We start from the raw sequence: 23,290 nt of genomic DNA, 5'->3' as shown, positions 1-23,290 counted from the left end.
GGGCTTCATAAATCACTATTAATTTTTACAATTAATACAATGCCAACCAAATGATGTGACCAGCTGCTGCGACCCCTAATGGGACAAGCCAAAAGTCACAACAACAACTGCGCAACTGCGATTATTATCATAAGATTAATAAATTATTGAAACGTCATCTCCAATGACAGCACTCCCTCATTGTCCTAACGGTTTTCTTTCCCGTGATTATTGTAATCATTTTAAGAGCAAATAAGTTGCATTTTCTTATTTTTGAAAGCAAGGTTGCATTTTTTTGGGTAAAAAAACAAGAGGTATATTTTTTAACTTTTTTGTATCCCCAAGAAAGTTTTATTTAATCATTTTGAAAGATCTTTTTTTATTTTGAGAAATATTTAAATTAAAATGGTTACATTATCCCGCCAAAAATCATTTTATTTGTATTTGAGCGCAAATATATTTTTATTTTACTTTTTTAAGAGAGACTAGAGGTGTTTATATCAAATTATTATTAATTATTTCTGTTCTTTACTGCAATCAATTATTACAGCAGTGAAGTAATCTCCGGTGACAATCCTTTTTGCCCAACAGTTTTGTGTAGCGTATATTATTATTATTTCTTGTCAGAATTTGAACAGAAAATCAGGTGTAATTTTCTAGGGAAAAGGGCTTTAAAAAAGGGAAACACAGACAATGTTATAAATTATACAGTATCATGCTGAGGCTGCTCCATCACAAAAAGCCAAAGAAAAAGCAAAACGCACATTGTTAGTACTGTAATGCTTGCTGACAGTGCGTGTCATTTGGCCACACATTCTGTTCTTTTTTTTCTGAATCTACAACCACATTAGAATGTGTATATGAACAGTTTTCTTAGTTTAGGTAAATAAGCGGCAGTCCTATTTGGGTCAGGAACACATGATGCAAATCTGCCAAACGGCCACATTGGCTCAATTGGCTGTGTAATTGAGTTTCACATCGCGGCTGTAAACACAACGCTCGCTTCACTTTTACTTTGTCAACGTGCATATATGTGTGTGCGTGTGTAATAGTATCAGATACCCCGTGATTTGAGACAAGGCATCTGATTCTCACAATTTAAATGTCCGTGTACGTGCCATGAAAAGCTGCGCCCAACATAAATAGCACAGAAGCCCATTAGAACAAGAACAAATATTTACATTGACAGCCACATTATTGGGTACGTATGTATCCCATTTGATTGTGTGATTCGTCTGCAGGTTCCTCACGCACCATGAAAAAATAGCATACCAAAGGTTCAAGTGATTGGAGTGGTGTCATGATGCACGAGTCAATTGTATCTCAAATCGTCTTTCCCCGTTGAAATGAATGCAAATAGCATTAATTCATTTCAGTCTCCCAAAAAACACCAACTAAATATTTTGTAACGTGTCATATCGAGATCGAGAGTGTCACACTCATAACCATTATCATTCTATGGGCATTCTGCTGCTTACTTCCGTGTGTACGTTGGCCATCAGGGGGCAGTATAATGCATACAAACATACTACACATAGCTTTGATGATGAAACACAGAAGAAGGCCATGCAGTAGTAACTGAGCTAGGATAAAACGAGGATAAAGAATGTGTGCCTGTAAGTATTGTTGTATGTATGTATGTCAAAATGTGTTGCTAATGTGTTCAAATAGAAGTTGTTTGAAGTTTTAACTATCGCAATACAGATGCAAGTTTTGTTAGCCGATCTATCGCGTTTCTCATCATGTATTGACGTCAAGCTAGTAGACTTTGCAACTTGTAATTAAAATGTACAAGAGCTCCCTATACATTATGATTTTATTCCTTTTTGTTGCAGATGTTATGTGAAGCTGAATGTACATGAGAGAGAGGAGCAAGACTGAAGTCCCCAACACCCGGTATGAGGGCGCTGGCTCGCAGCACGCATGACATCACTCACATTTGTTTGAATGTAAACAAATAACTGGAGTCAAGTGTTTTAACGGCCGACATTTCGACCATTGGCAAGTAACGCAAATGGATAAAGAAAGGTTCAATTCCTCCGCCACATGTAGTCCTCTCTCTCACTTAACTTTACCTCATTTTAGCGGTGGTTCTAGTCCCTCCCAATACCTCTCCCAGCATGCCTTTTTTGTCGAATGTACATCGATAGCACCGATATTCTCTGCTAAGCGGCCATGGCCAAAAACGCTGCAGCACGATGCAAGGATGTGAAGTAGTGCACAGTAATGTAGCTGTCGGGTCACTCGTAAGTTGAGGTACCGCTGTACTATGAAGATGAAGTTGCAATGTTACAAAAATAAAGATCGAGTTTGAAGCAAAAAAAAGAAAATTATGTTGTTTTCGAGAAATAAATCAGGGAAAAAGGTTATATTTTTATGGAAAAAAGTTATGTAGCGAACTTGATGAAATTGGTTGGATACACTTGTATCAGATTGTCCTTGTGTCCCTATTGAAGTGCCCGTTGGCATTCCATTGGTGTCCATTTGAGGCCATAACAGTCACCCAACATTATTGTTCACCTTTAAGCCTGCCTGTCCAGCTAATGTTTCCAGAGCCACCTTATCTTCATCTTCGGGTTACTTTGCTCTTACTGCTGCCCCCCTCAGGGTGGACCACTCATGGTCTCATGATGGAGCTGTCCTCTTTAATTCACACAGGGCACACAGTTCAGCCACTCCCCTCCTGTCCTTGCCTTCCCTTTTTGAATGATGTGATGAAGAGTTGCCATTGTCACCTTCTTTGAAATATTTCCCGCCCTCCCTTTAATGTGGATTACAGACTCCGCTCTTAAAGAGAGATTGTAGTAATCAGTGAAGAAGTGCAGTCGTACAGTCATGCAAACAATTAATTGTTACATTATCAGCCTGGATTACAACCAAAATTTTGGATTTCAAATGTATTTGATTATATTTTGGAATTAAATAAACAAAACCAAAGTTGAAGTTTGACAGAATAAAGACAAAATGGCTTGTCTTTTGCTTATTGCAAAAAAAGGTTTTTTTTTTTCCAAAAGGTATAATACTTTTCTGAGAGCAAAATGGTGGACAATTAAAAAAGTTTTTTTAAATTTTTTTTTTTAATAATTTCAAATTAAAGCGAGAGCAGGTTTGTTTTCCTGAAAAAGGTATTATTTTTAGTTGATCTTTTTTTAAAGGAAAGTATTTTTCACAAATATGTAATTTTTTTTTTTTGTCACATCAAATGTCAAAAGGCTTACTATTTTGAGACAAAAAAATATATAATTTTTCCAAAAATGGTTCAGATTCGTGGCCCAAGAATAGATTTGTTCCCTCTTTTTGCCATTTCTCCTTCATTTAAGTTTTACCTTTTTACAGAAGATGCTTAAGTAGTTGAAGTTTGCCTTTGAACTTGAAAGGCTGTTCCTGGTTTTCACCTCCTTGTGCCGGTATTTGTGTCGGCTTAGTCCAAACCAAAAGTAATCACGGCCCAAGTCGATCGCTCTGGGGAACAAAAAAAGAGGAGTGATGGACTGATGAGCGTCGACCTGAGAGGGGAAGAGGGGGATTAGAAAAGACTGAGGCCAATGTGAAAAGAGCAATAAGCATCTGGCTCCACTTGGGCCTAATTTCATACCTAACTTTGAGGACCCCAAATTATCGTGCTGGCTCTTCTTTGAGGCACTGTTTCGTTAGTGACGGGATAAGTATTTCCCTTGGAGCAAATGTCACGGAGGACCTTCATCTCATGTTGTTGATGTCTTTTGGCTACTTTTGTTTTTGGAAGACCACACATTGTTTTTGTATGGAAACATCAAATCTTGACAGCATTGCTCTGACTTGGTTGTTTTGTTGGAGAGCAAACTTTCCGCACCAAAACTTCTTCTCTGATGTTTTGCTATCTAAAGATCAGCTAAAGGTTGAGCTGTTGATCAATGTCCTGTCATGTTTTTACGTGTATCTCTGCACATACAAATTGTGAATAGCATAATTTCATCCAATTTAGTCTCCTTGCAGAATTCATTTAGTGTCTAATCCCAATAATTTCCTCGATGTATTTTTTGCTTTTCTCTGTTCAAATTGGCATGTTCCCTGTCATTTCACGTGACTGTTTTTGGACAGCGTACAGTGTTGTCATCTAGTAAAGTTGGTAAAGATCCAAAACAGAGAGTTAGGGCTCTATATTTTGGTGACAGCACACATCTGCTAGGTCTAAAAATTGTCACATCTTCATTTTTGTACCGGGACAAGTCTAGTTTACCGTGTTTGGAAATTGGCAGACCACGCTGCGCTATGCTAGGTGTTGCGGTGGACTGAGGGTGCTTTCTTTTACACCCCCCGGCGTGCCTGACAATTTGGTGCCAGAAAGTCAAGGTCAAAACTACACTTTATGTCATGATTGGAGCGGGATTTGGACCCATAAGCAGACATGACACAGAAGTTGAAAAGTAAAAGTCTTTATGAACGAAAATGCAAAGTAACTACAGAGAGCAGGACCGGAGGAATTATTACTGGCAGAAAGCTTGCATCCTGACTCGAAGAAAATTTGACGTACGTGTCACTGAGTACCTCGATCTTATAAACTGTAAGACATCAGGCTTAAATGACATAATAAAGGACAAAGCATAAAAGGACCATAGCAACTGATACATAAGATACATCAAGGAACAACTAGTCATAACACTTTAGACCAGCTTGGAGCAGGTCTAAGTCGTGGCACAGGTGGTCTTATGCAATTTTGGTGAATTTGATCGATATGCAGGCATGAGCTCCGATCCATACCTGATTCAAATGATCAGGATTGTTGTCAGACTCACGCAGACCTTGCTGATGAGCTGATCATTTCCATCAGGTGAGTTGGAGGAGGGAACAAGTAACTTAGTACTTAAGCGAGCAAGGCAAACGTGACATCCTGGATGATCGGTTGACATTCAGTTTACACGCTTTTAGTCCGCATCATTCACAACTAGCCTGTATTCCCCAGACATGTTGCACAAACTACGACGGTTTATTAGTGTGACACCAGCATACACCCAAACATGAATAAATTGACAAATCTACATATCACAGCGATGAATGAGTGGGAAAATGCACTTTTCTGTAAATGGCAGTTTTGTTATTCAACTTTATTCTGAATACATTGGCCAATGTATGAGAAATGGGTGTTGTCATGACGACGTCTTGTTTTTCTCTCCCTGGGTGACACTTCGTCACACGTCACATATCAAATACATTTTTTTCTCATTCTGATTGCTGTAGTTAACACCTTTTTCTCATTCTGATTCCTCTAGTAGTTATGAGCAGTGGTACACCAGTACTGTAGCTCAAAATGTCACATCATTATGGAATAACAGCACAGACATTTAAATGACATACATATTCCCACAAATCAATGTAAGTCTATACATCATTTTTTGTTTTTTATTGTTAAATATTGTCGTAGCATATCATTATGTTTTGCAGAAGCTGTATTTAGCAATTTAAAAGAGATGTTGTTCACAAACGCTGCCTATCCACAATTGGTCTGTGAAGCAAGTGCAGATTTAAAATATTTTTTGTAGAATATCGTCAAATTATCGTTATATATCGAAATATTTTTTTTTTTCCATATCACCCACCAATACCTGTGACCTACCATCTAATTAAGTAAAAACATGAAGTGCAGAGATGACTGAGCATGCATTCTTGTCCAGCATGACCACAGATTCTTGCTACGGTGCACAAACTAAGTAGATTGCTCGACATTTGTAATGTGGAAACATCCTATGTTGAGACCGTGGTAAACCAAGGACCGGTTGTAACAATTAGGTGTTGTACAGAGTGCTCGCTAATCATGTGTTTTAGTTGACGTTTTCGTTTTTTTCTTTTTTTTTTTTTGAAGACCTGAAGTGAAGGTCAGCACAAGGCCGCAATTGGCACGCATCGACGCATGTCAGCCGCCGCCCAAATTAAACCAACCCCCCCCACCCCCGTCGACCAATATGTTTTGCCGCATGTCGATCGTATGCAGCCGATCACTGATCTCATCTTGATTAACATTTGGGCACCGACTTCCCTTGTGTCACAAATTCATATTGTGCTCATCCGAGTGTTTCATAATTCATCCGCTGTGATTAAATCTGACTAATGTAAATTAAATTTTGCCCCAGCGATATTGACTTGGAAGCATATAAAATCAAATCTCAGGAGTGGGCTGTTTCTTCATTTGTGTGTCCAGCGGATTTATTCATTTCTATCTCTCACAATTAGCGTTAAACAGGCTTCTGGGAATCTTTTGTCTGCCACTGTGCAATGCTTATTGGATCGCCTTATTGACATACGTTATGTAACATCATATCTTGTTGGTAATACCGTACTGTCCGTCCACACAGATGGAGGGCCTATCACCAAGAGGCTTGTCGATTGCATCATGCCAGGTCGCCTGGCAGATCTAATTAAGCGATATTCTGTTTGTAGAAGCAGCTTTGACCAGATGCCCAACGCTGAATTAGCTTTTCCAGGTCCCAAATGATGATGAAGGCGGAGAAACACTACTGGACAGATTTGTAACGCAGAGTTGCCTATGTGTCATTGGATTTCATAATCCTCTATCATTGCCAGATAGTTTACACTCACAGGTGCATGGCAACATATTTACACACACTTACACTTTAAAAGGGGAAGTCAACCCAAACATTTTTTTTTCAAGAATATGTTCTATGCAAGTCCACTAGTTGAAACAAAGCATTCTGATAAATATTGCATTTGCGGAATAAGAGTTAATCCACCCGTTTTTTAGCCATCTCTGGGGGCGGCCATTTTGTCACTTCTGTCTGACTGAAAATGACATCACAACTGCTCAGGGCTCAGGTAACGACCAATCACGGCTCACCTGTTTTCTGAAGCTGAGCCATGGCTGGTTGTTACCTGAGCCATGAGCAACTGTGATGTCATTTTCAGTCGACAGCAAGTGGCAAAATGGCCCCCCCTGAGATGGACAAAAACGAGCGGATTTCACTACTTAATTAATATTCCACAAACAGAATTGTAATCAAAATGCCATGTTTAGACTGGTGGGGGCGAAGAACATTTTTGGGTTGACTTCGTCTTCAGCCAAACAAAAGGGGGACCAAGTTGAATAGTTTTGCACATTCAAGAACTTTTGGGCATTAGTGACACTGAGAGGACATTACAAACAGCAATTTATATCTCAATACTTTATTATTTATGACAAAACTATCAAACCTTTGTAGATAACTGTTCCTTCGAGTCCACATTCACATCTCGGCGAAACTAAGCGGGTGCCGTTTAATATACAATATGACGCTGGAGGCTATGCTTTTATGAGCCGTAACCCTTGAACCGTGTCCACACAGCTTCCTGCCACCAGAAGGACAGAAAAAAGAACCCCAATAAAATGTAGCTCCACATTGCAAGCAAGATGTTTCTGTTCAATCTATTTCGCGGTGTCATTTTTGATATTCTTAGCTGTGACTTAATCCACAGATTAGAAAAGAATATATTCAAATGGTGCTTTAAATTGAAACAAACAAGTGCCGGTGGTGCTCCACTTATTCGACTGTTGCCAGGGAATACTGTATAGGTGGTTGATAACAGCTGATCATTAAGTTAATTGATAAATTCATATATAATAGTTAAATAATACATAAATAAATACATAAATGTATAATTGTTTAGTTCTGTCTTTGTTTTTGTGTGTGTGTTTTCCCTCCCTTTTTCTTTTTTCTTCATATGAAACTTAGTTCATGGAATATTCTTAAAACCTTATTTACATATTTAGTTTGGATTAAATACAATGGTTTACCTTACATATAGCACACTGGTATTGTGGGAGGGCCTTATTTCATAAATAAATTCAAATTTCACACATTTCTGCCCTTTAATTTTTAAACTATTCCCATTTTTATTTTATGTTTTGTTTGTTTTTATTGATGTCCGTATGCTCAACTCTTGTGGTGTATGTTGGTTGAAATAAAGCTCACCTGTATGCAGCAATGCTTGTTTTAAAGTGCTATATAAATAAAGTTGAATGGAGTTGAGCTTTCACGCACGTCATGATTATCTTACACAGACAGAATTGTATAGCAAGCAGTGCACCGCAGCGTTACGAATCCAAAATGCACGTCCAACCCCCCCAACACTGTGACAGTGTATCTTCGTAAAGTATGTCGCCTCTTGTGATGCATAGCTCAGTAAAAGATAAGGTCATGGCGCACAGGGGTAAAGACAGGTTGTCCGAAACTCCACACACAAAGAACACTAAGCTCTCCAGCGTTGCCCCGGGGTTCAGGTTCTAGCTAATCAACGGTGCACACAGCCGTGACTGTTCAGTTGCAGGGCGCTAGAGATGGATGGAAGGAGGGGGTGCGGGGGGAGATGGGGTCCAAAAGATGGGGGCATGAGGGTCCGAGGAAGGCTGGTGGGAGGCAGGGGGGCGGTTCTGCGAGCGCGGTGCTTGGTTGATTCTGCGTGTTGACGAAGCAATTGTATCTGCAGCATGGAGTCATTTACAAATGGCCAGTTAAGTGAGTTGTGGTTGTGTGGCTGTGCTGTTAATGACTGTCACATGTCCACATAGGGGAGAGGAGCGCCTAGAAAGCAATAGTTTGGACACTATGGAGGTGAAAATGCGGGTGTCAAGTATGGAAGGATGCAAGTAGACGTATACTGTAACTCAAAGGCTCCATTAAGAAACACTCACTGTATACAGTAGTGCCCTATAGAGCGAGTTTGTCATTTTGTGGCGCTTTTCAAATTGAAAAGTAGTGAACGAGCGGTAGTGACTAGAAAATCAATTTGTTCCATGATGCATTGAGCCAAATGCCGCAAATATACTGTACATGTTGAATTTTGCAAAATAAACTCATCTTAAACAGGAAGTCAACCCAAACATTTTTTTCAAGAATATGTCATATGCAGGCCCACTAGTGCAATTTAGTTTGTGAAATGTAATACAATAAAATATTTTTGTGTTCAAAGCGTTAAAATGTTGAAAGGCCACTGAAATGGAAGCTACACTTTTCTGCACTTTTATGGTGCTTGATGACAGGTGGCCTAAGAATAAAATATTTATTCATACAATAATTAAGTACTGGATGCATACCTAAAATAAACAAAATGTGTAGGTATGGTTTTGCGGTCCATATTAAGTTGTTCATTAACTTTCTGCTTTCCATGTTCTCAGACAACAAAGGAGACTCATTGGATTTTGTGGATTTTTTTAAGCCCTTTCCCCCCCTCCAGGCTGTGACCGGCCTCATAAACGTCTCCAGACACAAGGGCTCTGTCCGCCATCTGACAATGATTAGGTTGCGGCCTCCCTCAATACATGTCAAGCCCGCACACTCAATTGCACCGCAGCGCACCTTTATAACGAGGTCAAACGAGCCACCCGGACATATATACATACATACGCATATATATATATATATATATATATATATATATATATATATATATTTTTTTAACATTTTATTTAATTGTATTTTTTTGGGGGTGGGTGCAGGAAATGCCAATCAGAGGAGAACTTACAGTTTTCAGAGCGGGGGGGGGGGGTTGACAGCAACTCAGCGTGGAAAAGAATAATGACTGAGCTTGAGGCCAAAACTCTATATAGTAAATCTAGAAATTACCAACTGAAGCAAAAACAAATCATAAGCTTACCTTTATTGCTATCAGGTTACATGAAACACAATGACGGTGAAATACAGTTAGCTTTTAGCAGTGGCGGTGGGCAATACTTGGGTCATACAATCTTGCTCAGTCACAACATACACGATCAATTTGGCTTACCTGTTTTTGTGGGTTGTATAATGACGGATGAAGTTAAACGTCATAGTTGATATGTTTCTCCTCTTTCTGTTCTCTTTTTGATCAAAACCATATTTATGGAATCCAAATATATTCTTCTTTGGAGCTCCCTTTGTGTTCCTCTCAACCTTAGGTGGCCTCTGCACTCTCCATCGTAGCCTACTACTGGTGGGTTGCCAGGATTGCGCGCACTCACAATACTCTTCTTTATCTTCAAAATGTTGACTTTAAATCAAGTTCTACGTAGTTGAAGTTTAAGTCAGCCAGTCGAGCCTCACGAATACCAGGTCAAAGTCAAGACGAGTCTTGCATACGGTTTCGGTAACAAGTCCCAAGTCCTAAAATATGACTCAAGTCCCCCAACTCTGTAAAATTCCCACTGTACAGAACTAACCTTAGTTCCTACGGTGGCAACACAACCGAAATTTACTTGAAAGTCGGAGTGCCCTAGTGCAGTAGGAAAGTCAGAATTACAGAAATAACATTTGTAACACTTTTAAGTTGTAAGTGTAAACCAATCAAATGAAAAAGAGTATGTTCTTACACTGCCCAGCGAAGTAGTTCACTGCGGGCCGTTTGAAACCTCAAAATCAGTAATGTTGGAACCGCCAGAAACCAATGAAATCCTGTATTTATATATGTAGGTACACATCTCCTCTATATTCTTTTGGATGTAAGCATTAACACACTGTTAACACAATGTTGGGTACCAAACATTTTCAAATAATTCAATTTACGGTTGGGAAACATTTTTCTTTCTCACTGATTTGAGACTCGAGAACACAATTTTGCAAGGGAGCATGTGATTTCTGATTTGTGCTGCGACACCATTTCAGTCACCCTGTGGAGGCTGGTTTTTGAAGGGAAGAAGTCAAGTCTAATTATTTTTGGGAGAACTGGAGACTGCAGCTCCTTTGATCGGCAAGGCCTTCGAAGGACTAGTACCATGAAATTCAATTTATCTTTTGAAAAATAGAAAAAAAAATCATCCACTGTGGAACCTTTAAAGTCGAACGCCCTTCAAGGCAGGGTTGTCAAACTTTTGGGTCCGGTTTTAACATCATTCGCTGCGTAACGATATGCAGTTCAGTATGTCCCTTAGTTTTCAATTCTTGGTGTGGCTCACATTGAGTACAGTAAAGAAACAAAATGCAGAGCAAACTTGCTCATATATATACAACTAAACAGATAGATTTAATTATAATTCAAATGAAACATCAACAGCTTAAATCTCTGCTTTTTATGCAAGTACAACAGCAGTTGTTTGTCATCTTTTTAGGACGTGAATGATGCCGACAACGGAAACTGTTTCAACAGTCTGAAACATGCTTTGTTTTTGTTGAATAAGAACACGAAAAATGTATTTGTTATTGCCTTGGCTCCATTTTGATAGGCCAGGACAGGCTGTTTAAATGTGGCTTGAAGTTGCATTTGTATGTGTTGTTTTTAAACACATGACTAGCAATGCTGTGTTTGTTTACGGATTAGGCATGTGGCTAAAGTGTGAGTCAGTTACACTTCTTGTCCTTTGTCCGATTTGTTCTGTGTAGAAACTAATAGTCACCCCTTCAGATTACATAATCACCCTTGCAATGCGTTGTTAACGTTTTCATGGGTAATTTTGAACAGAAGTCTAGGAAAATAAAAATATGGCTAACTTTCATAGCCGCATAAAATGATATGGTGGGCCAGATCTTGCCCGCGGGCCTTGAGTTTGATATCTTTGTTTAAGGTGTACAATTGCAAATTCCACGAAACTATGAATGCTGTAAATAAGTCACATGTAAACAGTTGCATGCAGACCAATCAGAGGATAAAAAAAAAAAAAACCTCACTTAAAAGTGACGACAACTCTGCCCTGGGTTACATCGGCGCTACTAATGTAATTTAAGTTGCTATCTTACTTTGAAAACAACCAGTTACAACCTGGCTGCGTCAAAATGGACAAACATCAGTCAACAGATTAGCTCCTTCTTTCGCATTGCCCGATGGAAAAGTCTCAAAGTGAAACTCTATGGAGGTTGAAATGAGCACATCCTTTGGGCTGCCGCTTTCTATCTTCACTCACCTCTTCAAGTGAACGCTGTGGTGGCCCGTCACACACACATAAACACACGCGCAAACACGTGCGCACACTGCACTAACCTGTTCATGACTCCATGCTGCACTTCACGCCTCTGCAAGGTGACCAAGGGAAAGTATCAGGGTGTCAGCGTGTCAAAGTTCATCAGTGACGGGTGGTCGGTGTTGCCAATGGGATGGGGAGTCCGCCAAGGACCCTTTTCTTATGATCTCTCACTCTACTATTAATAATCTTAAAAATGCTCCAGCAACGCACTTGGGCTGTGACAATGGAAGCATGGGAGCGTTGTTAGCGGCTAACCATGCTAAGAGCTAACAAACAGGGTGCCCCTTCCATTGTTAATCGACAACTGTGTGGGCTATGGTAATTTTCGTTGCGTGCTACAATGCAGGCAGTTTAACATATGACAAAAGTGTTTATGTTTAATTGTATTTTTTTATGCGAACTCCCCCATTAGCCTGGTTAGCAAGCCACCCACTAGAAAGTATTTCTCTTTCCTCAAAGTGTGTTTTCCTGCTGGTAACCACCTTCCAACTCCCCTGTAAAATTGCATTCTAAACATCAATCGAGGCAATAACATTAAAATTCAACTAATATGTGTTTTGTTCATATTTTTCTAAATAAATATTCAGACTCCTCGGTTGAGTTCAGATTCTCTGCGCATATTTTGTCATTTTCTTTTCTTTTCTTTTCTTTTTATCCTGGTGTGCCTGTGTAGATTTTTAATTGAAGAGTGTGGTTTTAAAGGCAGTTTTTATTTTGAAATCTCTGGTGGGTGGGCAGCATGTGTGTGGCTGAGAGGAGTAGGCCGCATGACTCATCGTTGATATGAATCCACATTCTGTTCACACGTTCACCTGTTGACAAACATCACGAATTTAATCCCAAATGTTTTTTTATTTATTTACCCAAACCGTCTATGGACTCTCTGTCTTACTGAAGAAGTGCAGGGTGCAAGATGGGTGGTTTTTGGCCTTGTTTAGCTATTTGTGGTAAATGTAGTTGGTGGTTATGTTTGATCAGTACATTCGGAGCCAAGCTAAAAATGAGAATTTAGTTGCAGGAGTGGCCTGTGATTGGCGGGCTACCAGTCTGCATCAAGCTCTACATAGAAAATGGTTGGAGTTACTTACGTTACAGACCCACCTGGAATAAGGGAAAAATCTGTGATATATAGAGACCACATGAAAAGATTTTTTAAATAGTTGTATCCCTCCCGGACACTTTAAACACGTTTGAAGTCGTAAAAGTCTTGAAAACCTATCAAAATACATGTTTTAAACACACCAAAAATTGAAGCATAAAATTAATAGAAAGTACTCGATTAGGGGTGTAATAAAAAACGTTTTGAACAGGAAATTTTATTTAAAAGATACGAGTGCCTCGAATTCAACCAAATTGAATCGTTCCATTTTGAAATATATTGAGATACGTATCGAATCGTCTATTATTGGAGAGATATATCTTAGAAGGCAATGACATATTTAAAAAATTGCAATCTCACTAAGTTGAGCCGCATCGAATCGTTTAACTTTCAAATGGAACCGTCCTTGAATCGTTTCGCACAAAACATCGAAAGCCGCATAGAATTGTCTTTTGTAGAGAGATGAACACCCCTATCAGCAGCCTGCTCATTTTATTTTTTTACTGTTCTCTTGGTGTTCGTTAAGTAGCTGAAATGTTTATCTGCAACTGTTGCTCTTCTTTCCCACAAGCGAGGGCATTACATTACAGTACATTACAGTACTGAGGCCTATGCTGTAAAACCACCCCCCAAAAAAAATTGCATTAAGAAAACATGATATAGCGGGGGCGAGAATCATAAGCCATGATATAGCGAGAGAACACAGTATTTGTATTCAAGAAATTAAAAGGTCAAGTTCTTTTATGTCAATTATGGTAGAATGTTTAAATGTGACTTAAAACATTGCCTATCAGGTTTTATGGTTGCAACAGTTTGAGTGTGGAACAGTTATTTCCTGCCATGCTTGCATCTCCTTCCACATCCTTACCATTCAATACTTGTGGGTGTTCTTCTGATTAATTTCCTCTTTGTTGCAGGAACCATCTTACCTCTCAGTGTTTTCATTGGCAGCGAGGCGAAGAGAGCAATGACACTCTGTAGCAGCTGAGTGAAAGAAGGGATTTGGAAGGTAAGCCGCCTCGCTGATCCTTTTCGGAAGAGCCGAAGCATGAGGCGCACCGCCGGGCTCTCGCAGTGACAGGTCTGCTTTTGATACCTGACCGATAGACGGGCAAACCGACACCTCCTTTTCTTTTTTATTCCGACATGCCTCAGATCAAACATAAAGCACACCGGAACTATTTTTGTTCATTAATAATAGCCCGACTTAGCTAGGAGGGGCAGGAATAGTACCTCAGTTTATGTACGTTTTATTTTTCAATTTTTTTACTACTCCGCTGTTAGGGCATATGTTATAAATGACCAAAGACAGACTTCAGGATCTGAAAAGTTAGTATCAGTGATATATCGATCATCATGGTCGATAAAGTATTGGATGTAACACAGTATGCTAATGGTTAGCATGTCTGCCTGTTAGGGGGAAAGTTATTTACCAAAAATAAGAATGAGTAAAACGGGATGAACCGAATGATGATTTCATATTTCACAACCAATCACGGCTCACCTTTTTTCTGAAGCTGTGCAACTGTCATGGCATTTTCAGTTGACAGCAAGTAACAAAATGGCCGCCCCACTCAGATGGCTAAAAACGGGTGAATTTTGCTGATTAACTCATATTCCACAAACGCAATATTCATCAGAATGCCGTGTTTAGGCTAGTGAAGGCGCGTAGATCATATTAGGAGAAAACATTTAGGGGGTTGACTTACGCTTAAATTCCAAAACATGTTGTAGGCAATTAATTGACTTCAAGCTATAATCGTCACTACGCAGTGCAAAAGTTGACACGTTTATATTATTCAATTCAAAACCTAATAGGTCTCAATTTAAGTGTGAATGACTTTTTTTTGTTCTATATGTGTCCTGTCTCTTGTACAAAACCAAAAAAAGAAACAGCTCTATCAGAACGGATGGATGGATGGCTGGAGAGACCCATATTGTATTGGGTAGTTAAACACATTTTTTTCAACAGGAAATAATGTGATGTATGCTTTAGTTTAATTTTATTTCATTTGATTGCACAATAGTATATATATTGATATTATTATGATATATTTTGACGCTTGTATGGCACAACATTGCCTGTGTAGTTAATGTATGTGAAATGATGCAAACATTTTAAGGCTGGAACACATGAATTCACTTGACATTATTTCCTATGGGACAGTTAAAAAAAATGTTTTTAAATTAGAAAAATTTGGAAGTCAACTTGACCCGATTACGTTGTACCGTAGAGCCCCCTTCCACTGCATATTTGTCATTCTTCATTTTCAAACATGAATGTCACCTTTTATTTCACTAAATGGAATCATTCGGATCGCCCTTTTTCTCTCTTCTAGTAGTTTGATTTACAGGCCACTTGGCATTTTTAGCACCCTAAGTATGAATTAACCTCTTTGTCCGACAGTGTGGGTTATACCAGACGCAGAAAAAACGTCTCTCAAACACACATACACAGGCACGCACATGCACATACACACACAGAAGGGTGTAAGAGCAGTTTATAAGGTGGCCATAAAAGCAAATGTGCGAAATTAATCAAGTGTGAGTTCGTCTGTTTGCGCACTAGACCTGCCCACCAGACTGTGTTTGTTTAAATGTTTTCTTGCTGTTTAAGTAGAGGTGGGAGTGGACCAGCTGACTGTCCGTTGACGAGGTCCAATAAAGTGTGCGGTACTTGGCACTCTCAATGATCTCTGCCTAAACAAAATATCACGTGAAGTCACCGTTTTGACGTCAATACATCAAATACTGAACCATGAATGTGACCCAGTGGGGAAAAGCTCTCAGGGTTGAACACAATTGTCTTCGGCTGGCCGTGTTGAATGGATGCTTTATTATTTCAGAGGTTAGGGTTAGGCTTAGGGTTTGAGAACTACCGTTTCGATATGGAAGACACATGAAAGTGGACATGACATTCAATTTGTCCCCAAGGGGTTGCCAGGGACAGGGGTGCGTGTCCGTCAAAGCGTGATGAAAACTTCTCTTGTCATGGCTTGTTGTCTTCCACACAGCTGTCTGTTGACTTGAGGTCTCTCGGCAGCCGTCAACAGCAGCAGCAGAAAGTACTTAGCGCTCTAAAAGCGGCAACGACGGGCTTTGTCCTAATCCATGTTTGGGCCACGACACGAGCCTAAATAAACCACTGCAATGGGACACCTCTGTTTACCGGCACAGAGTTTGCGAAATACAAAAATACAAAGAAAAAGCCAAGCGGTGACTTGCCTTGATGTTTTTGGATTCTCAGAGTGCAGCACGCATGAAAGACTTTTCTTTTGGCTTTTTTTTTTTTTTTTTTTTTACTCCGTTCAGTGAGCGTCAGATGATTCACTCGCCATTCAGGGTTTGGGTTATTTTATTATTTTTGGGGCAAAATTCCACCATTCAGAGGCAGTCTGGAGCCCTGCAGGATAAAATTTGGGAGGGTTACGCTCACTTTTGAGAGTATGACAACATTGTGGGTTCCTGCTTAAAATCTTGCGTCTTTTGCCATCTTCCTTGTTTGCCACATGCCTTTGAAGGTCGATTCTCTCCCCACGCATGCACCCACGTAGACGTGGTGACCTTGAGGGTGTTAGGAGTGTTGATGTTTGTTTTGGAGGTTGCTTCAATTCCTCGGACCACCGCGTAGTCACATGGCACTGACATCAAAGGGAAGAATTTCTTACTGGGCGACAACGGAGAGCTCTCGTGTTTATTCTGAAGGTGCCACTCTAGCTTACTCTTTGTTTAATTGTCTGTCTGTCCGACACTGACTACTTTACATTTTAGTCCTTTGCAAATTGACTGAAGGTTCTTTTTTTTTAACACTATCATTTCAGTTGATACCCGATATTCGTAGGGAATAGGGCCCAGGCCGGCCCACGAATAGCGAAAATCTGCATTTAGTTGACACCCGTTGAAATACATTGAGGAAAAGAAAATGTTATTTTATATATTATAGTTTTTTTAATTAATAGGCCGATTAATCGGTAATCGGTATGTGTTTATGCCAAAAATCGGCATCAGCCTCAAAAAAATCCAAATCATCTGGCCCTAGTTATCAGTACTTTTTCACCTGGTGCCCTTCAGCGTTGAATTTTCACCAGAGTTTTGCTGAATATTTGAGGCCTTTTTTGGCCAAACTCCAAATTGTCCCACTTATGGGCAGTTCCACCGTAGAGATTTGTGTGCATGAATCGTTCAATGCTTGTATTCCCTGCTTAACGATTCACGTGCATGCCGAGCTGTGAGCTTTTTATTTTCTTCCCACCACCTCCTCCCCCCCAGGGAGGTTTCTTGTTTTGATGTCCTCTACCACCGCAGGCAGATGAATGGCCACATGGAGAGCCCCGGGGTGGGGGCGGGGGTTGGGCATGATGATGAGGCGCTTTGGACATGTTAAAGGACACCTGTGGGGCTTTAGGAGGGCCTCTTCATGATGGACATGGTTCCGCTTCAGGTGGCAGTAATTTCTCTTAAGATGGGGTGGAGGGGCAGCGGGGATCTCATTGTGCACATGTAAGTGTGTGTGTGTGCTTGCGCCCCGGTGTCGGCAACACGTGTGTCACGATTGAAACAATGTGTTTGTAGTAGTATTTGTGTTCCAGTGTGCTCAGTGTGTTTATGCGCTTTACTGTTCTCCTGGCGTTCGATAAATGACTGAAAAGTGAATCTGTGACTGTGGTTCTCCTTTCCCACTTGCAAGGGCTTTACAGTAAGTTTACTTTAAAAATAAAAGCCCCCCCTCCCCCCCAAAATCGCTTTTAAAAAAGTGGGGGCTTTGAATGTTGACCATGATATAGCAGGGGAACACTCACTACACGCACGCACACACAGTACTTTTGGAGGCTATGAGATGGACGAGTGCTTGCTTGTCCGCGTCACAGTTCTGTGGGTCGAGGATCGAAACTTAGGTCCGGCCTTCCTGTAGGAAGTTTGCAAGCTGAACCCTTAGGCACTGTGATGTCATTTTAAGTCGACTGCAAGTGGCAGTACAAAGCAAAATGGCCGCTCCCTAAGATGGAGTTTTTCAAACTGTACCTGAAATATACACGTGATTAATGCAAATGGCTGCAGATGCGTTTTTGTGTATGCATTAGGCACACACACACACACACACACAGGCACCCCCCCCACCCCCCACACACACACTCCCCGGCTCACATGTCACTGCTCTTCAGGGAGTAATGACAAGATTGAGTTACCCCGAATAAGTGTGTGTGTGCTGTCGTTGGTACCTTAACCACTTAACCAAGTTAACTGACGTTGCCCTCACCGTTCCCCTGACCTTAATTACCTCAAACTGTTTTTTTTTTCCCCCGTCCATGAAGAAACTTGCATATTAGTTGGTAGGACTGCACTGAAGCACAGAAAAGAAAATGATTACATACAGTTTTATATGATATAGTAACATTTCAAGAAAGAAGGTGTGAATCACAGGTGTCAAACTCAAGGCCCGGGGGCCAGATCCGGCTCACCTGTTTTCTGAAGCTGAGCTATGATTGGTCGTTATCTGAGCCCTGAGGGTGTGTGATGTCATTTCCAGTCGACAGAAGTGACAAAATGGCCGCCCCGCTGAGATGGCTAAAAACGGGTGGATTTTGTCGCTTAACTCATATTCCACAAACAAAGTTTTAATCAGAATGCTATGTTTCAACTAGTGGGCCTGCCCTGCGTAGAACATATTCTTAAAAATATATATGTTTTGGTTGACTTGCGCTTTAATAGTTGGACATCTGGTCAGGTCAGTTTGTGAGCTACACGCGCACATACTGTACACGTGCATACCCACACAAACACACAGTGACGTGTTTGTACGTGTCGGACCCCGTTAGCTGGGGGTACACAGGTCATCTGCGCGGATGAGGGGTCAAGGTGTCACAGTGTTATATTTCAGCTGCAGAAGGCTCCTCTGTTCCCCACTGAATGGACACTGTCACTAGTATCTTCGTATGGACTTTAAGGGAAGGAAGGAGAAATAGTAGACGGGTGGGGGCGGGCTCGAGGAAATGAGCCGTCATGCTTACAGATTGCAGGATGATAGAGATCTTAATGACACGTTAGGTTAATAACACACCGGCACGTACGTTTCAATTATGGACCTAATCATGTACGTGCAGTTTGATGCTGTTTTTCTCCACGTATCCGTCTGCTTGTGTGCGTGTGTGTGTCTCAAAGTGGTTATTGGAGAAGCTTTTGCATCCTCACATAGTGGTCGCTCTATATTTGGGAGTTGGAGCGAAGCTAGCGACCCCGACGCTCACCCCACACCTGCCCTGTGTGTGTGTGTGCATGCCTGTGTGGAAACACACACACACACACTGGCTTGTAAGCTTTTGTGTAGCCTGTGTAGCTGCTTTTAAAGCAAGCGTGTCCCCTTACGTGTTTGCACTCGGCAACACAATAAGGTGCGCTTTTGAAGTGCGCTTCACAAACTTGCGAGCGTTCCTTCGCGATGTATAAAAACTCAAGGCCGAATTCACAAAGGAAGAATTGCGGCCGCTGATCGAACTTTCAGGTGCCCTTCATTTGTACCGGCAGTTTGCTCTCTCGTAATACCATATTCACAAAGAATATTGCGCTAACGACATACCAGCGCAAACACACCCACAAAGTTTGACAGCGGAGTGCAGTTTGCCCCTGATTTCCCCCTGGTTGCAATAAGCTACACATGGCAAAATATAAATGCTGGCTTTGCGCCAAGAAGGCCATTGCACTTTCAGAATGCGAGCTTGGGGTCCTGACTGAGGAGGTGCGAATGAGACCTTCGGAAAACTGTTATCAATCGTCACCAAATTTCACATACATACATATACTCATGCCCACATAAATCTCAGAAAATATCAAATGGTCAATACTTTGGAAGTTATGGACACAAGCGTTTTCGTCATTAGGCGACATTAAGCTGTAGTGAGCGCGAGGCGTGAGATGTTTCAATGTCCATAAAATCTAAAATATTGTTGTCATTTTGATATTTTCACAGATTGATGTGGGTATAAGTAGAGATGTCCACATTCATTGTGGTAAAGACTGATCACAGTTTTCTGACAGTAAGCGACTTTATAAGCTTTATCAATGGAGAGGAAAACACCCAACGGCCATAGAATCAAAAATACGGTGATCATCATTATAAATATATACAGTATATTAAAATAATACCTTATATTGTCGCTGTCCGGTGAAAAACACTTACGTCCTATTTTGGAAAAAAGAATAATTTTCACATTAATGCGATGTCTGTAACGCGGAAACGCCATTCACGTAAAAATAAAAAAATTGAAAAAAATTGTACGTGTTTTTCACAAGACAGCGACGATATATAACGATTGGTAATAGTTTTCTCTCTTTTCTTCCCACTACGCAATGACGGTTTGTAACTTGAGGTCGATTAGTCGGCAAACGTGTGTTTTGGCAGCGGCACAGATGCCTCACTGACCGCGTGACAATATTTTAGTCAAAATGAGTCGAGCGGCACGGTCGCTTGCAAAATATGCAAGTCTATCCTCAAAAATAACAAAAGCACGCCAATTTCAAAAAGGCGTCAGCTAATGCTCGCTGACAAACATCTTAAATCCTCACATCAGCTGTCAACTAACTTAACTTAACTCCCTCCTGTAAAAGTGAAAACAGAGACAATATACTGCAGCCACTGATTTTTTTTTTCCAATATCCTCGTCCCATGCACTTTTGTAACAAACACAAGCAATCAAATCACAATTAACCAACCGATGCATCCTTGGTTTAAGATAGCAGACAGGAACAACATCTGTGTGGTCCATGCTTACTTGGTTTATCCGTACTTTCAATTGGAACAGGACTTGGGCCGACTGATCATTTTCACGAGATCACAAGGATGTAAGAACGGACGAGAATTGCGAAACGGCAAATGTCTTTATTTCAGGAAATGTTTAAAAACTCCCCTACATGGACGGATATGCTTTCCTCCCTTCTCTCCCTTCTGTTATGCCGGCAACCCTTTCTCCCTCATTCCATCGCTCCCCTCTTCCTCCCCCAACCCCTTGCCCCCTTGCCACCCCACTAATTGCCACTTGTTGGGAGCATCCCGGGAGCTCATTAATTGGTGAAGAGGAGACAGGTGGCGCCACAATGTTGTGATGCTCCGTGTTTGTGTGTGTGTGTGTGTGTGTGTGTGTGTGTGCGTGTGTGCATGTATGTGGTGGTCCCTGCTTGTTAGGGGTCCCGAGCCCCCTTCTCACTGTAATCTCTTTGTTTATGCAGTGCGAAAAGGGCCTGGCTGGGCCGTGAACTCCCCACGCTCTTATCCCACTGTGCCACTCACCCCTAGCGGACCCCCGTGCAAGACCCCCATCTTCGCCAGCCGCCCTTCCAACTCCTTGTTTTGCTCCCATCGCCTCCCCCGTTCAACGGCATTTTCTGTCACGTTCCTTCTTTCCTGTTTGTAACAATGTCACCGTAGGCTGACAGCTTCACAATCCTGTCGATGTGACTTGTAACTAGGAAAATAGCAGCTCTATTGTGGCCATGGCGAACCCAGATCCGTAACGTGGGGGGGGGACCAGCCAGGACACATCAGGTTAGTGTGCAGTAGTTGTACAAACCTGGTGGCACGCGGAAATGATCAGGCCATGTTGACTTTCGAGATGTGACTTTAAGGTAATATGTGGTGTTGACGCTACAATTTTAAAGCAACAATAAGTAACACGTTGAGGTTGCTGCACTGGCTTGCAATAAGAAAAAAAGGAGTTCTGTCGTTGCTGTGGCGATCCCAGATTACCTACTTCAAGTAGACTATATTGGTGGATCAGCCAGGACACCTATCCTGTTGTGTTACCGCAAGCATTGGTGCTAACCTCACTTTTCAGAGTTGTGGGACAAAAGTTCTGTTAAAAAAACAATTTTAAATCGACAAGAAGTACTAATAAATGTAATCTTGTCATGTTACAACTTCACAACATTGTGAATAATTCTCCAAATGTTGTGTTAACGGTCTTGCTAAACACATTCTTAAGTAGCAATAAATTTATTTTCAGACTTTGCACTTTAATGTCACAATGTATTAGAATTTTTTTTCTTAATGTAAAAATAAAAAACCCTGAAAAACACTGAATTTTGCCAGAGACAATCAGACAATATTAGCATTCTTGCTAACTAACGCAAATACAAAAAACTGTATTTACAGACTATTCTGACTTCAAACTCATAATATTCTAACTTTATTCTTGGACAGCAACATTAAAAGTGAATTAGCATTCTGGCTAATGCTAACACAGTAATATTGTTTATTCAGCGTTTATATCGATTTTAATCTTGTAATGTATTAGAACTTTAATTCTGAATGTATCTGCTAATTTAAGTTGTATTTTTATTTTGAATCCCCAAAACACCCAATATACTGTATATTTTTTTGTTGGTCTTTGAAAAGACCCAGCTACATTTGTAAAGCGATGATGAGGGTAGATTAGCATTCTTGCTAACCTAATGCTAAAACAATAATAAAAATGTATGGAATTTCTATGAAAAATGTATTCTCCATTTGATTTTTCATGTCTTTAATATTACAACTTTTTTTTTTTCAAATTTAGATTTTCAATTAGGATTTTGAGTTAATGGTTATCATGGGTGCTGTTCGCGACAGGGCTCGGTCACGTGGAACATATTTCAACATATTGTGTTTTAGGATCCGTAGGGAAACAAAAGTGGTGTGCCATGTGATGCTGGACCTAAATCTACCCAAGACAAAACAGGCGGCAGGCACGCACCGTGAAGATAAATCACCCGAAAGCGCCATTGTGCTTGGCAGGTGCGAGAATGAAAGAGACGATGGCGAGTAGAGAGCAGCGTTGCGCACACATGCACACGCGCACACACAAAGGTTTTTATTCCGGCAACGCTATTCCTGGCCAAGCAGGCAGTTGTCATAGGGCGGCCGAGGCGCGTGTGGATCTTTTATTAGCTTCCCACTTCAGGAGGTCCTCCCTTACTTGTGGGTGACTGGATAACCAAAGTCGTCCCAGTAGTGCCCTTCTGTCATATGACCACTACCAGTATTCTTAAAGTGTGTGAAGAGGTGACACATTACTATTGACTACAGTGAAACCTCAGTTATATACGGTACACCGTTCACCATTCCTACGTGCTCCTGTTATATTGTGTTTTTTCAGCAAACTGTTTTAAGGCTTTTTACAAAACAAATTGGCTCCATGACCAATATGGTTACTCAATTTATTTGTTTATCAAATCAGTTTTCCTCATTGAAATGAAGTGAAATGCTACATTATTAATCCAGCCCCTCTGCCCTCTGCTAGCCCCCCCCACCGCAAAAAAAAAAAAAAAATTACAGCACTGTATTTAAT

At 40.7% G+C, this 23,290-nt stretch overlaps 1 protein-coding gene across 1 annotated transcript in view; it reads left to right on the top strand.

Moving 5' to 3' along the window:
- The window catches only part of LOC147147358 (bone morphogenetic protein receptor type-1B-like), a 54,763-nt gene that overhangs the window by 621 nt on the left and 30,852 nt on the right, over positions 1 to 23,290 (top strand). Inside the window, exons 2-3 of the mRNA XM_086030437.1 lie at positions 1,815 to 1,875; positions 13,892 to 13,983. The gene's annotated coding sequence lies outside the window, so the exon portion shown is untranslated. The remainder of the gene's footprint in view (positions 1 to 1,814; positions 1,876 to 13,891; positions 13,984 to 23,290) is intronic.

The sequence above is a fragment of the Filicampus tigris genome, chromosome 5 (assembly GCF_054856515.1).
Source record: "Filicampus tigris isolate MCC_2025a chromosome 5, RoL_Ftig_1.0, whole genome shotgun sequence".
Classification (NCBI taxonomy): Eukaryota; Metazoa; Chordata; class Actinopteri; order Syngnathiformes; family Syngnathidae; genus Filicampus; species Filicampus tigris.
Note: the sequence above shows the minus strand (reverse complement) of the source record. Positions and strands in the feature narration are given on the sequence as shown.